The sequence below is a fragment of the Lissotriton helveticus genome, chromosome 8 (genome assembly GCF_964261635.1).
Source record: "Lissotriton helveticus chromosome 8, aLisHel1.1, whole genome shotgun sequence".
Classification (NCBI taxonomy): domain Eukaryota; kingdom Metazoa; phylum Chordata; class Amphibia; order Caudata; family Salamandridae; genus Lissotriton; species Lissotriton helveticus.
This window is the reverse complement of record NC_136069.1, coordinates 1,471,796,324-1,471,812,827: the sequence shown is the minus strand read 5'-3', so window position 1 is coordinate 1,471,812,827 and position 16,504 is coordinate 1,471,796,324.

The following is a 16,504-nucleotide window of genomic DNA, read 5'->3' as shown; positions in this document are numbered from 1 at the left end:
AAGTAAGAATATTGAAATGTATATTAAGAATATTACACAAATGCATTCAGAGATAATTCCTTTAGAAGAAGAAGATTTTACAGGGAAACTTTCAAAAAGGTTTCAAGCAATTAAAAACTGGTTTCATAATATCGGAAGTTCAATTCTTGGCAAGATTCTGGCACCTTTGATTATAATAGTTTTCATTTTTATTTTGACCAAATTAGGTTGTTTGTTACATAAAAGAAAGAAACAGTTGAAAGAAAAGAAAAGAATTTATAAACTCAGAAAAGAAGAGGAAAGGGAGATCGAGTTACAGGAGTTACATAGAGAGCGTCATGTTAATTGCAAAGATTATGCAGAAACAGATTTTTAGGTTTACTGATACAAATGAATTTGAATCGATTTCTTAAAAATTTAATTTACCAAAATTTTGAGTGCTGGTGTGGTGATTTGTTAATCACCAGATGAGGGAGTTGATGGAGCGAGATAGAAAACAAAATTTTGTTTAAACTCGCAAAGTCACATTTCCATAACATGAATAAAATTATTAATGATTTGTGATATGTCGTACTAATACAACTTAGATTAAACTTTACACGTGGGGGGACTAACATGTGTGCTCATAAACGTGCATAAATGTTGCATCTTTTTGTTCGTGCAAAATAATAAAATAAAATATTGTTTTCGTTTTTGTCATTACTAATTGCTGCAAACTTAAAAGAAGCATGTGCTTGTTTTGCTTTTCCTTGTCTGTGTGATGTCATTTCTACTATTCTAGGTGCTTATGGGTCTCATGGATAAACGGAGACTGGTAAATATAAACGCTGCTTTATTTGTTTGCAATGGCTAGGTAACATTTTGATTAATCGGGTGGGTTAAATAATTAGTGAACCAAGGGGTGGATACAGAATCTACTTTATTTCTTACATTAATACTTTTCTTGTGTTTGTTTTATACTAGAAAACATAAGTTGCCTGCTTTTGGGCCTAGTCATTTGAACCGCAGAAAAAGAGCTGACATATAATTCTGCAGAAAGTCACGAGACGCCCATTCTGAATTAAAGCGTTTATTGAAGCTGCATTCACAAAGCAAAAACTGATGAGCTGACATCATTCTGTCGGACATGGCCAAGGTCGAAAGTGAACATTTTGTCAGTCCTTAACTTGGCATCCGCGGAAGCTGTATTGAAAGTCAATGGAAGCTGCGAGGATGACTTAATACATAGTTGCAAATGCAGGAAGCTTCTGGCTTCACGTGGAAAAGACAATGGTCTCTAACAAATATGATTTAGTGGAACTTTTTGAGAAACGGGTGACATGTCACTTGTCACTCTCAGCCAATGGGACGTCGAGGATTTCTGAAAACTTTCCTTTGCTAGTTTAGTTAGCGTAGAAAGGTATAAAAAGTCATGCCCTTAGGGTTGGGCTGGCTGCTGCTTTCTGACTTTCCGATGAGGGTGATGTGCTACTGGACTTTGCGTGGAGCACGTAAGAATCCTCAAAGAACTTTACTTTAATTTCTATCTATTTAGTTTAGTTAGGGAATTAGAATTTAGAAATGCTAAACTTTATATATTTTCTTTAAAATTATTTCAATTGTTTAAATAATAATTTTCTCATATTTCATTATAATCATGCTTGCATTATTGCTAATAAATTTCATTTATAAAACTTTCAACTTACATACCATAATTTAGTAAATAAAAACTTACTTTTGACAAACAAGCTGGTCTTGGTTATTCAGAAGTGTAGGTTACTATTAGCTAGATCACGTCGCCTATGGTGGTCATTAAAATGGTTGGGTTTTATACTAATGACAATATTCTTTCTGCAAATGTATAAATATGTATATAGTTTGTAGATAATGTGTATATAGATTTATTCTGACCACCTGATTCAGTAGGCCCAAATATATCAGGTTCATAAATGGGTCCATATTTAGTATAGAATTTTGTTTATAGGTTATGAAATTGGATAGCGTAGTTTATGATATATTTTTTATAGCCCGCTGGATCACCCCCCTAACCAGGCCTTAAATACATCCCAAACTATATGTATGTGGTGGATGCCATATTCTATCTAAAGAAACCCCTCGAGCCTTCCTCCAACTCCTGCATAATTCAATGCTGGAGGAATAGTCTTCTATTTACAGTCCACCTTCTTAGCAACACACTTGCTGTCAGTCAAAACTCTAGTAACAAAGCTGCATGATTGGATATGTGGATAGGGAGATGCTCTATATCCATAATTATTTCTGCCTCCTACAGTCTACAAAAAAATAGTCAATCCTAGAATAGTGGTCATTCTTCTTGCTATAGAAAGAGTAGTTCCTCCGACTCCCATTTACCCTGTGCCACTCATCGCAGCAGTTTAAATTTGCTAACATTGATAAAACATAGGCCCTCACATTTGGCAAGCTAATATGCATGTGTACCCGAGTACCTATCTAGGTTACTGTCCAACAGGATTTTTTTGAATGTGAGTCCTTGGACCTGTAAAGACATTTTCTTCAAAGCTGCACCCAAGATCCTCTCTTTAACTGCACGAGACTGAAAATTAAACATGATCTTCCTCTGCCTCTAAGTACTCTCTATTCAACTTGAAGGGCTTGCAATGTACTCTTTGAATTTTCACATTTAAATCTATAAAGGAGGCTGCCTGAGGGAAAGGCTTAGTCAATCCCCTCTGCACCTTCCTTAACATCCAGATTTCTAATGTTATTCCTTCTTAAGCTATTCTCTATTCTCTCCAATGTCTCTGACAGTTCCTTTTCCATGTGCCTCAACCAAACAACCTTTTGTGTATCTCTCTTTGGTTTGCTTCAGAGGTTGAGAAATGCCCCTTAATTTCTTGTGACTTATGTCTCAACATCTCCTGCACTGCCCCCCAGCCACCCGACTCGCTCACACTGCTTGAGTTTGCCTGATCCAGCAATAAGAGCAGCAGGCGAGGACACCCCTTCTCTGGCCTATCTACCCTTTCGGCCAGTCCTCCAGATCCATTTCCACCACTCTGTGATAGGCTCATTCCATCCATTGGTGTAAATCTATTTCTAATGGGTACATCATGGTGTATTCTGGGGGCACCTACATCCAGTTCTCCATTACCTTCCAAATGGAGTTTGCTCTCCAGTGGCATCACAAGCTTCCCCAAACCGAAGTGCCCTCTACCCTTCCCTCTCCAATCACAAGACAAACCTCCAAGTGTTCTCCCAGTGCCTCTGGGCGTTTGTTCGTTCCGCAGCTAGGAGGCAGCGTTGGATTCTTCCCCAGCAACCAGCAGGTAGGCTTGTGCTAGCACTGCTAACGCCCATGCTGTGCTGCAGCAAGGCGCACTGCGTGGCCTTTAGTTCCCAAAATGCCACGGCTGCCCTGAACCAGTGCAGCTCTCCTGGCTGTGTCGTTGTGACATGAAACCAGAGATGTGTATACAAGGGGGCCAGATCAGAACCCTTGAATCGAAATAGTGCTGCAGAAGAGAAAAATCAACAAGCACAACAGTGAAAAAAACGCATAGCTAATCCCGGAGGAGAGAGCTCCCGGACGGCTGCTATAGCTGGCTGGCATGTTCCCTGTGATCATTCCACTATAGTCTCTGGACAACTTGGATTCTGCCAGTGCTTAGATTCAGGGAAATATGTTTTAGTTCCCATCTGAGACAGTGCATTTTGTTTACATATAGGGGACATGGAGGCCACCCATTGCTTACCCTTTATTGGCTTCATTGCCACTTTAATTCCCTTGCTTCTCTTTGGTCAGCAGTGCACGTGCCAGTTATACTTCCTCTTTGTGTGTTTATCCCTGCCCCAGAACATGGCCCAAGTGCTACATCCTCGCTCAGTATTCCTTTCACTGCTCATGCCTTTGGAGCTACTTTTTTTCTTTTAGAGGCAGCACTTCATAACAGTGAATCTGTTTGTAGGTTGTCTCCCACCATCTGCATTGTTGCTTGTACCCACCCCTCGCATGTTTTTACTTGCCCCATCGCTGTTGCTTACCCCATCCCTCCCACTCATCCCACTTTGTTGCTTGCCCCATTCTTCCTACACTCCTTCTGTTGTTGCTTGACCAATTCCTCCTGCCCTCTCCCACATTGTTGCTTGTCTCGTCTTTGTTGCTTGTCATAACATTGTTTTCCCTTTCCCTTCTACCTCCTTCCACGTAGTTGCTTGCCCCATCCCTCCCCATGCTGCTTTTTTGCTTGCCTGATCATCACTGCTGGCCCAGTTTCTCTCGTTTCCTCTAGTGTTGTGGCTTAACCTGTCCCTCCTGCCACTCTCTTGTGTTGTTTCTTACCATCCCTCCATCCTGCCACCCATGAGTTTTGCTTGCCACATCCCACCCACCTATGAAGTTGCTTGACCCATTACTCCTGCCCCTCTCACTTTGCTGCTTGCCCAGTACCTCCTAACCCATGGGTCTCCAAAATGTTCTGTAACGAGAGCTACTTCTGATCAGTGAAAATCGTTGTGAGCTACTGAACGCCAAGTAGCTCATGCATTGTTACCAGACACCCCCTTGCCCAGCTTCATTGATTTTAAACCTCATGTCCATGGAGCCCGATACCGTGGTTTGCACAAAATGATAGGGCTGCTATGTGCATCAATGAGTGCATGGTCTGTTCGGATGTATTAATGTGTGTGAATGAATAGTAAATATGAGTTTGGGTGATTGAGAGCCTGTATTGTATGTATTTGAGGCACAAGACATACCTTTTGCCATATGTGGCACCGTCACATGTACAACACAAACGTACAACCACTTTTTTTTTTAAATGGGAGAAATTCAAAGTGCAGAAAACTCTTCTGCAAAAATGCTCTAATAAGGAACAATTATCTGCACTTGATGGATAATTCTTCTGTACTTTAAATTTCTCTCATTTAAAAAAAAAAAGACTATTTTTCAGTTACAAATATGGGAGTGTGTCTACCAGCCACTGGGAGCAAGATGCCTGCTGTGTATAAATGCGACACTTTGAAATGGGAGAAAATTCAACTGAAGAGTTAACTTTATGTTTATATGCATTACATAAAACCCATCATTTTAATTTTCTCCCATGTCAAAATGCCTTTACAAACAACAGGCATATTACAGTCATTTGTTTAAATGTGAGGAATTCAACATGAAGAAACATGCTTCATAAAACATTAAGACTTAATTGGCTTAAGTTACAGTAGAGAAAAACTTTAAAACAATGTTTCATAGAACTATTTTTCTTCACTTTAAATTTCTCCCATTTAAAAGAAAATTACTGTGTTTTTCAGTTATACATATGGCACTGTGTCTACCAGCCACTGGGAGCAAGATGCCTGCTGTATGTAAAAGAGGCACTTTGAAAAGGGAGAACATTAAAATGAAGAGTTAACTGAATCATTAAGTTAACTCTTCATTTTAATTTTCTCTAATTTAAAAGCATTCAGAAATATAATGTTGTTATCATGTTCGATATTGAGTTGAGAAAGGACTATTATTTGAGAGCTAAATACCTAAGTGATTCAATTCTGAACCTCTGTGACCCACATGGGTCATACATCTGAGTGGAGCACTGCTCATTATTAGGCTCTGCTATCTGAAGCCTGATAATAATGTAAAATAAACATAGCTTTTCCTTAACTTCAAAAGAAGAACCCAACACCTATTTAATACAATTCTTAGAACACTTATTTATTGCAGTTTTTAGTTAAAAATGAACTCAAGGCTGGGAGCTACTCTGAAGGTTTCTTCAAGCTACTGGAAGCTCACAACTGGTTGGAGACACCTGAACCAAGGGATTTGAAAAACTAAAGACAAAGGGGTTTATTTACAAGCCCCTTCGCCACTGGTGCATCACTTTTAATATGGGAAAAAGTGACATACCGCAGCGCAAGGGGCTTATAAATAAGTCCCCAAAGGGAGCAGAAAAAAAGCCAGGAACTAAGGTTTGGGGGAGCAATAGACAAGCTGAGGGAGAAGGAGGTGAGAGCACTGAGATTTCGAGGACGAAGCAGCACCAGAGGTACTTTGAAAATACATGCACTCTCCTTGAGTGCTGATTGAAAAAAGACCAAGCATTAGCACAGCTAATACGTCTGCCTGTGCACCAGCTGTTGACTTTGGCAATGTGTTGTAGCCATGTTGTACAGCAGTGCAGCTGTTCTGCAGCATGGCTGAAAGTTAGAAACAAAAGCACTATGAGGCAGCCAACGCTGGCCACATCACGGAACAAGAGGCAAGTGCTCTTCCAATCGGAACGCATCATGATCATCTCAGATTGCACATGCACTGTGCAGCAATGGTGCACATCCTATGAGCATGTGAAACAGAACCTTTGTGTAATGGACCTGCAGTATGTGCTCCTTTACTGGGCCAAGCTGTGTGTCATTCACGCCTCCAAGCTGTATTGTTTTTAAACAACAGAAGCGGAATGGGATTGGCCGACAGAGCAGAGACCTCTCGCACTGAACCACATCCTCAAATGACCTGCACCCTCTCTGAATGGGGGGCAGGGTCAGACGGGCAGGGGCAGGGTCAGACGGGCAGGGGCCGACCAGTCAATGACATCACCAAAAATCCAAGAGGAGACAGTAAGGGCCATGTGAGTCTGGGGCTCCCTTGGACTCTGATAGGGAGCGTGAGCGGCCGAATAGGGCTATGGGACAGGCCGCTCTTATGGGCTCTATTCCAACAACATATCATGAACAGTGACTTTGCCCGTGGGGGGTGGACATTACTAGGAGACATTCCTCTCTGATCCGTACACTACAGCACACCAGCACCTCAGTATCCTATGCAAATTTTTCTGTGGGGAAGTGGGAGAGAAGATGGGGTACATTCTCCGCCTAGTTCTATTGTGGGATGGTGTGTTTGGGAGTCAGATGCTTATACTGGGTGGAAAGTATAGAGAGGGCAGCAGTTTGGGGGAGGGGAATTGTTCTTCAGTTGTAATGCCTGGTTTTTATCAGGTTTAGCGCAGCTCAGAATGACAGCTAAGAGCTTTGCACCCCCGTGGCCGACTGCTTCCGTCCCAACCTGTACAGTACCAGTGCTCGGCTGCCAATGTGTGGGATCCCCAGGATCAGCTGGACCCAGCAATTCCATAGTTTAACCCAACCTTTATGAGAGCTAACACTATGGCCTCCCGGACCGTTTCAAGACGTAGGTGGGTATGCACTTTGTATGCCACCACGTGCCAGAGATTGTGATGCTGCATGAAACACACCTTATAGGCACAAAGTGCGCATTTCTGGCCAGGTATGGGTATGACAATGTATAATTAACCGCGGCCCAAATCCTGCCGCGGTGTAGCGGTTTTAATCAATGGGTGGGGCTGCGTCAGCCAACGGACGTGCACAGCACTATGGAGGTAGTGCTCGCGACAGCTGTTGACCGACGGGAGCACTTAAGGGGATATCACACGGGGTCCTCGGAGGTCCTGAGGGGTAGCAATCCTTATTCATGAGACATTGCCACTGGTTGTCTCCCGGGTGCCCGGTGATACTCTGGGGAGAAATGTTCTCCTTGTGGACTCACTGGAGGGCGCATATTGAACCCTCTGAGTGTCTGCATTCACCTCTAACTGTCCAAATCTACATTGTTGACTCTTAAACACCTTATTTTGACCCTGCCTCATCGCATAACAATCATTAGTGGGGAACTTGAATGATGTTATGAACACCACTGACTCATCCAGACCCCTGGGCGAGACACAACAGATGGAGAGGGGATTGGCTGAATGGACAAATAGCTTGGGACTGTGTGGCACATGGAGGGTGTGAAATCCAGGGGTTTGGGGATGCACACAGTCATCTGAGGCTCAAGGGTCGCTCTCCCGTATTGATCTCTTGCTGCTTCTGACCTTGGATCATCTGCACGCTTCGACCTCTCAAATTTTACTTTGGGGTATACCAGATCATGTGTCTGTTACACTCTGCAATGGAACTCCGGAAGTTGGTGAGAGGTCCATGTGGCGCCTTACTCCTGGTTCCTTGCCGACCCCAAGTTTCCCCTGCTCCTCCTCACCCATGGGATACTCATCCGGGATGCTGAGGGTGGCTTGCAAGGCCACTATGAAAGGGATCAACTGTTCCTACATCGGAGGTTGGGCGTGAGACAGGTATGCCAAGATAATGGACCTGGTAACGAGTATTCTGGAATTGGAGCATAGTGACATCCCTTGAAACAGGCGCAGCAGCGACTTGCAAAAGATAGGTCCTCCCTGCAACAGCTCTGTTTGAAAGAAGCCTGACGGTATTGTGAGGCCTCCACCAGGCGGATGAAAGAATAGGGGGAACCTGGTCACGTATACGTATCGTCTAAAGACACGCTTTGGGCTCTACGCTGGAACTTATCATGGCTCCAAAATTGCAATAAATGAGTACGACAGTCACGTAAATAGTGAGAAATCAGATTAAGAACGATACCGGATAGACTATTATTGAAAGGATTCCGTATTAAACTAGCGTTGGTAGATAGAGTGCTGTATATATTAGATTTCGGCCTTGGAAAAGCCCATAGGGGGCGAAACGCGTGTCGGCTGTGAAGAACTTTGTTTTAAAAGAAATAAAAAATTGGGATTTGTCTACACTACGTGATTCCTTTGGACCTAGAAGCTGTGTTTGTGCGTGCGAATTGCACATGGATGACAGAGACTATTGAAGATGTGCACTGATGTGGTTCTTTTGTTATATGGATGTGACACTCTGTAACACCTATGGTGGGCGGATTGTCCATGGTTAATGCTTAAGGAGGACAAGCATTTTCACGTCAAGGTTGCACTCAAAAATTGGTCTATGTTCTCAACTATTGTTCATGGATAACAAAGAGACAGGTGTTGATGTGCAGATCGGATTTAACAAATTCCTCCTTCTTTCTGTAAACGTGTGTAAGAATAGGGGGACAAGTCACGAAAGCTCCTGCATTGTTTGGCTATCAAGGAGATGAAAACTAAGGTGTTTCCATATACCATGGACAAATTCAGCACAGTTGTGTCGACGGCCCATGAGATAGCTGCCCCCTTTGCAGACTACTATGAATACCTTGATGGCCTAAATCACCACATGAGGGCGAGTCCCCTTTGATCACTGGCCTGCCACGGCAATGCATGACTTCCTCCAAACTGACTCATCCGGATCAACATTTTACTCTAGAGGAGGTGGGAGAGGCCCTTACTGATCTCAACTCCAGGCTGGACAGCTTCCAGGTCGAACAATATCATAGACTTCACTTGGTTATCCTAACCTCCATTATGGAAATGTACCTAGAGTTGATAGATAAAGGCCACTTCCCTCTGAAGTTAGACCTGGTGATCATAGTGGTATTGCCAAAGGTGGGCCTTCCGCAGGACCACTTTTCATCCTGCCGCCCCATTTTACTTATAAACACGGAGGTAAAACTCTTTGCCAAGTGTTGTTGAGGAGGCTTCTCCACGTGGTCACGCTTGCTTCATTCTGACTAATGTGGCTGTATCCCACACCAAAGTACACGCCATTGCATCCATTGAGTTCACCGGCACTGGCCCGCTTTAAGTCCTTGCAGGGCGCTGTGGCACTTCTTCTCATTCATTTTAAAAAGGCTTTTGATTTCCTAGATTGGGAATTTTCAGAAGAGGTACTGGCCAAGATGAGTTTTGGGTTCTGATTTAGATCATGTGTATTCATCTTCCACACAATGCCACAGGTTTGGTTGTGGGTGAACAGTGCAATGTCCCCCTAATTTCAAATCCAGCAGGTCATCAGGCAGGGTTGCCCCCTCTCCTCGTTCTTTTTTCTTTGGCCATGGAGCCACTTGTGATATGGGTGCGCTGCATTGCCCAGGTCTGGTGGTTTGACTGGGGGTAGACACGGAGGATAGGGTTGTCTTATACGCTGATGACGTCCTCCTGTTTCTCTCCCAATCCACTGAAATGGGACCCCACCTCTTCTGTATCCTGGAGATCTTTAGGTAGCATCTGGGTTACATGTGAGTTGAGCAAAGTCCCTTCTAGTCCCTCTGAAGGGAGATACAGGAGATGAATATTTGTGGGTGGGTCTCCTGACTCGACCTCCTAGTTTTCAATATCTGGGAGTGTTTATGGCCTGGGAACACAAGTAGATGTGGAGCCTGAATCTTCAACCACTCCTTGGTAAAGTGCAAGAGGACATAGACAAATGGATTAGACTGATGCTTAACATCAGCAGGGTTACCCTTTTCAAGATGAAGATCCTCTTGTACTTGCTACATGTGCTTCAGAACTTTTCCCGTCCAATTCCACAGAGCTGGGTCCACACATTAGTGACTTAAATTTGTAGGTTTCTCTAGGTGAATACGTCTCACCAGATCTCCTTTGGGAAATGCATCCAATGATGGCGGACTGGGCACGGCTGTCATCCGGCTCTGTTACTGGGTGTCACAAAGTCTGATAGCAAACATCTGATTTATGTTGTGTCTATCCTGGTCTCTCTCCTGAAGGTGGCCACGGTGGTGTTCCAGGCATTGGGAGCAGCATTGCGGTGAGCTTGGTGGGATCGGAGGGTGACCACAAAAACCCCCCCTGTGGGCGGGGTGCTGGTTGACTCAGGTGACATGACTATAAAGGGTCTGTAACTGGGATTGAATATTCAAATCCAGATTAGATGATGTGTGGGAGGGCTCCCATATTAGACCCTTCCAGGACCTTCAAACTGATTTTCCATTGCATAACTCCCAATTCTACCAATATTTGCAGCTACACCATGTATTTCTGGAGCACCGAGAGGCTCTTGTTGAGGTCCCGGAGCACAACCCAATAGAGATACAACTGCCCGAGGGACTGCTAGGAAAGGGAGGTATAACCCAGATTTACAAAGCGCTTATTTTCCGCTCCATCAATCTCATGCCCAAACCTCATAGCATGGAAGGAGGAATGGTTGGGCACCTATGATGAAGAGGGCTGGAGGGAGGCACGTATGGCACCCTGCTCTTTGGGGATATCAGCGTGTCTATGACTCCTGCAACTCAAATACCTCCACCACACATATCTTACATCCAGTGCTTAATATGTAAAAGAATAAGTGCCGGGGCTCTCGTCAGGATGACACTGCAGCTTGCACCACAGACTGTCCCTGCCAGCTGCCAATGACAGTACAAGCACATTTACTAGCTATCACACTCTTACAAGTGTGACAATTCATACTATTCCAGGCCCCCAAAGCTATCAGAATTGCTTGTGAGGCAGGTATTATTCACAGTAAATGTAAATTGAACTAATAAACTGCTGTAGTTGTGCTCATACCTAAATTAGCTAGACTGTGCCACCATGTGGTAGACTGTCATAAGCCCCGGTGCTGGCAATTAGGTGCTGGTGCTGAGCACCGGAAAGCACAGGCTCAAATTAAGCACTGCGTACATCCCACTGACTGTGGAAGGCCCATAAACTACTGTATTAGATGCCCAGAGAGCAATGGGGATTTCTATCATATGGTCCAGGGATGCCCGGTCATCTCTCTATAGTGGTCGAGGATATTCACATCATTGTCAAAAGTCCTAAGGCACCCAGTAGACGTTTCACTAATGATTGCTTTAATGGAGGTTCTGGATGACCCAGGGCGACTGAATGTCAGTAGGGTTCGGGCGCTACTTCTTAAAAGAAACATAGTTAAACACTGGAAATGTACCAGAGCCATAGCCCCCCACACCCAGCAGAATGGAGGGAAGGTATTGGCTTGTGTGTGAAACAGGAAGAGCCTATATACTCTGCACAGGGGTGTCCTCAGAAGCATGCTAAGATATGGGGGGAATAGTCTGACTATTATGGGTTCAAATAAACAGCCTTGCGAGAAATATAGAATTTATATTTCTGTGTACTGGTGATTGTGTAAATGCACTTATTTTATTATCTAGTATCACTTCATTCTATGTCACCATTAGCAAGTGTATGTTGCAATACCTTTTGTTATGCCTGTATCGAAAACCAATAAAAGACTTTGTTATTTTAAAAAAGTACGAATTTTGGTGCATCAGGGCTAGTTATAATGCCTAAAGAAAATGAAAGGGAGAAATAGGAGAGGATGGCAGAGTACAGATTAGTAATAGTAACAATTGTTGATGGAAATAATCAGAGCAAAGCAGGAAAATGTATATTCTGGCACTACATGTTGGCTCTAGTGGTGTGGGTCCAGTGTTTCCAGTGAGTCGGATTCCTCTCTGTGACAGGTCTAGTGAAAGCACCTCTGCTTTTGTCCTGGCTGCTCACGTTGAGCCTAGTTCAACAATGGGGTCTTACAGACCTCATGCAAGTTCGCCTCAGCGTCTTCCTGGCCGTGGTGTCCCCAAATTGTCTTGATTGTTCTGACCAGAGCTCTGCATGCAGGTCAGTGCACGAGATGAGGGGGCAGCTGCAGTGCACAGAGACAACCTGAAACCTGGGAAAGAGACACCAAGGGGCAAAAGGAGTTTAAATCATACATGAATACCTGTACTGTATGTAACTTCTGATATGAAACTTATATTTTAATAAAAACATTTGAAATAAAAAAAAATTTTAAAAAGCAAGTTCCAATTTTATTTACATGGGATTGAACTTTACTCCCTTTAGTGTATGGAAGTAACATGAAAATCCAGTCTGTCTGGTTTCTAGGGAATTTCCTTTTTACATGGGAAAATGAAGTACTATTGATCATGAAGCGGCCTTCAATCTCACACTGCCGCTCATTTGCTTTATAGGGCCCATTTTGGGGTAATCTATACTATACAGAATCAAATATGGCGGAAGAACATTATTGAATACCAGTCTTAGGACTGCCTAGGGAATACTGGTTCAAGCTGTTCAGGCTACGTTGAACTTAATCACACCGCACATGAAAGCTTTGAAAGATTATTTCATTTTCAAGAAAACACTGTTAGCTGTGACCTGGAAATCATTAGGGCACTCTGCCTTTTTAGAAGTCTGTATCTCAAAAACGCTAATGCTTGTTTAAAGTGAAGGCTTGGCAAGACAAGTATGCAATGGGTGTCCAGAAGTAACTGAGAATCTGGGAGGAACAATTATTCAAGTTAGGAAATGAAGCGCTTATTGGAAACACTAGACTTAAAATCTTGAAAGATGTAGTTAAAGAAAGGTTAAATATGGTGAGTAGAAGGATGCAATGTACACATACAGGTTGTGCACCATACTGAAATCGTATAATCTTTATAGTCAATGTGCCAGAAAACAGGTATAGAAATGTGCCTTGTTAAAGGTTGCTTGCCTTCCCTGGTGACGTGGATATTTCCTTACTAGACTAGATTTAATAAAATAATGTGCAATGCTTAATTAATAACTGATTTGGTAAACAGATGGAATTAAAGCTATGCACTTTGTAGATGCCCTCAAAAGAAAATAGTCCCTGTGTGCTTTTGCAATGCACCACGTATGAGGGAGCACAAAATAGGTTTTTTGTGACAATGATATAAAAACTTTAAATCAATCACTTCACCCTTGGATTAGCTGTTATAACATCGCCGTTAAAGCCGATTATAATCCAGTTATTTCGGAAATCAATGTAAGTTTAATGTGAGGTAACCATAAAAAAATTGATTTTCATGTAAATGGGTATTTTCAAAGTAATGTCCTTCATATGTGTTTGCTTTGCTGTGAAATGTTGTTATTTATACTGTAAACGTGTTGGTCCTATTATTACTTTTCGGATGAAATAAATCACAAATTGTCTTGTGAGACTTTATTTGGGTAATTGAGAATAACTGGCAATGATGACGAACACAGTGCACTCCACACTATGGATGTCAGTGGTACATGAAGCGAGAAGAGTGCACCAGCAAGCTGATATCTTAAGGATGACATTGTGGCATTGGAAACATAATGCAATAGGCCGGCCCGCAGAATAGCTGCATTCAATTAAATAAACGGCAGTTGACTGTTTAGCTTGAACTAAGGACAAGAAACTTTATTTCTGTCTGAGATGACGTAAATAAATTCGAGTATTCTGCCCTCGTCAGATGCGTTTTGGCCACGCAGCTGAAAAGCTATCGGTTTCAGCCATGTCCTCGGCCTCCCTGCGCCTTATTGCGCAGAACAAAAACAACCCCCACTTCTTTCGCGGCTCATAAAAAACGCCTTGCGGGGCCCGGTGAGCGCGTGCGAGGCGGCCTGGCGGTGGCATATCAGCCGGCGGAGGCTGCTGGCTGCAGCCTGGCCAGAAGGCCTCGGCGCGGCCCGGCACAAGCAGAGGCAGCTGGCGGCACAGCATGGCGGCGCAGCGCACCGAAGGCAGCAGATGGGCCCGCAGCCCGGCGTCCAAGTCCCGGGTCACACCGAGGACCCGTTTCAGCTGTGACAGGACAGTGTCAAACTGCCATCCTTGTCTGCAGTCAGCCAGAGCTTTGTCTCGGGGAGGCCCCCCCGCCCCCGCTCCGAGGCCAGGGGACAAAAAGACCGCACCGTTTAAGGGCTGCAGACGTATAATGGGTCCGCGATGAAAGGACAGTTTCTTTTTTTATAGTTTCAAAACGTGAACGATGGGAAATGCGAACGATCAAGCAAATCCGATTTTTTTCAACATCACAAACTGAAATATAACTACTTTAAATTACAATTTTACTTAATTCGCACACAACAATAACATTAGAATAGCAGTTTAGTAAATGAGTATCATAAAAATGCAGGTGCCACGAATAATTATAATTTCTCTTAACTGGAAGGGAACTCTTCAATGTCATCACAAAAGCATCCAATTCTATTGTAAAAAGTATTACGCTTCTAAAAATATAATACTATTCTTGCAATGACACATTCTGGTTGCCACATCTGGAGCAAGTCAAAGAATTTCAATAATATTACATTGTATGCCTAATTTGCTAGAAACAAAATCTGAACATTCTATTTTCTGTACATATTCATGTACACACTGTTTGGTGGCTTGGCAGCAAGCTATAATATATGCATAGGATTATATGCCACATTCTTCCTTCAAAAACATATGTTGCTTTCAAATGGTTCTTGAAATGGGCTGGGCTGCGAAGCCAGCAGGTATAGTATGTATGTGTAATAAACCGGGCACGATAAGTCATATTCAGGGCCACTGGAATTATGCAGCAGGTTAGGGCCAAATTATGCGGCAGGATTGAGTAAATTATACGACAAGAAAAGGAAAATTATGCAGCATAATATGGCACATGCTGTAATAGTATTACTTCATTATTTTGTCGTTTTCAAGCTTGTTAACATTGTCTGGGCATTTGTTGCACCTTATTAGTATTGGTTCAACATCCAAATACAAGCAACAAAAATGTAACTAGTCAACTCTTGCAAAGGGCCATCCAATGCATGGCAACACGCTTTGCTGCATTTTTAGTAAACTTCGAACCGTTTGAGGTAGAAACAAAAATGTTTTTTTGTTAAAAACTGTTCATTATGTGGCAGATGCGTTATGTGGTAAATTAGGCAAATCTATATGTGAATATCGCCGCAGCCGCACAATCACATAATTCCAGAAGTCCCGGTCATACTGTGCATGCACGCTAGGTGAAAATAGTGTCACAGTAACACACAAGCAATGAAATATATGAACAAGACAGAATCCAGTGACACTGCAGAGAGGGAGAACTGGGAAAATGTAACTGTAGGCTTCATTACATTAGATCAAAATATGACTCCATATTGCACTATTTAAAATATCTTACAATATCTACTAAGAAAAGAAATTTGGTTTAAAAAAGAAAAGTGATTACAAAGCAGGGGCTGCAACTGCAAAATGTGAACAAATGAAACTGAAGCTAGACCTTGAGAATAATAATTGATCAAAGTCTGCTTAAGGCCAGTCAGTGTAGAGAGAATACATTTCCTTATGCTCACTCCTGCATCCCTGTCACCATTACAGTTCAAAGGAATTGGCATTCTGAAGGTACCTAAACACCACTAAAATACCTATATGTATATTACATGGAAGCTGATGGCCGTTTGGCACAAACAAAAAATACGTGTACCAGATGTCTACAGGTTCTGGCATATGTCACCTCACACATTCTTCCAAATGCATTGCAATAAATACTCCACATATGAGCAGCGTCTCGAGAATTCCTTGTATTGTCACGACTTCAGAAAAATGGCCTCCCAGTGTAATGATAATGTGTGCAAGTAAAGCATCTCAAACGGGCCCTATACGCACACTGCGGGTGGCCTGGCATGTCCTCTGTGCTCCCCGGGACCGTGGACGGCGGAATGACGTCAGCAGCACGCAATCCCTCGTGCGTAGGAAGCAAGGAGCTCTGCGCAGTCAGTATTCTCTTGGGAGACTTCCAGAAACAGGTGCGGTCGAGGGATCTGGGGAGGATGTAAAAACAGCATTACCAGTGGCTTATTGTGGCACACCGTCCTCTTTTCAGTAAATTGGTGTGAAGCTTTGGCAATATTTTCCAGTTTATATTTCCAATTTAGTATGTTTTTGGACTATTTGTCTAGTTATGTTATGTTATGTTATTTGGATTTTTTAAGCGCACAGCTGCCCCAGCTAAGGGGCGTCCCGGCGCTGTATCTGGCAAAGGTAACATAACTAACAACACAGAAAAAGTAGGGAGTGATTAATAAGACAGAGG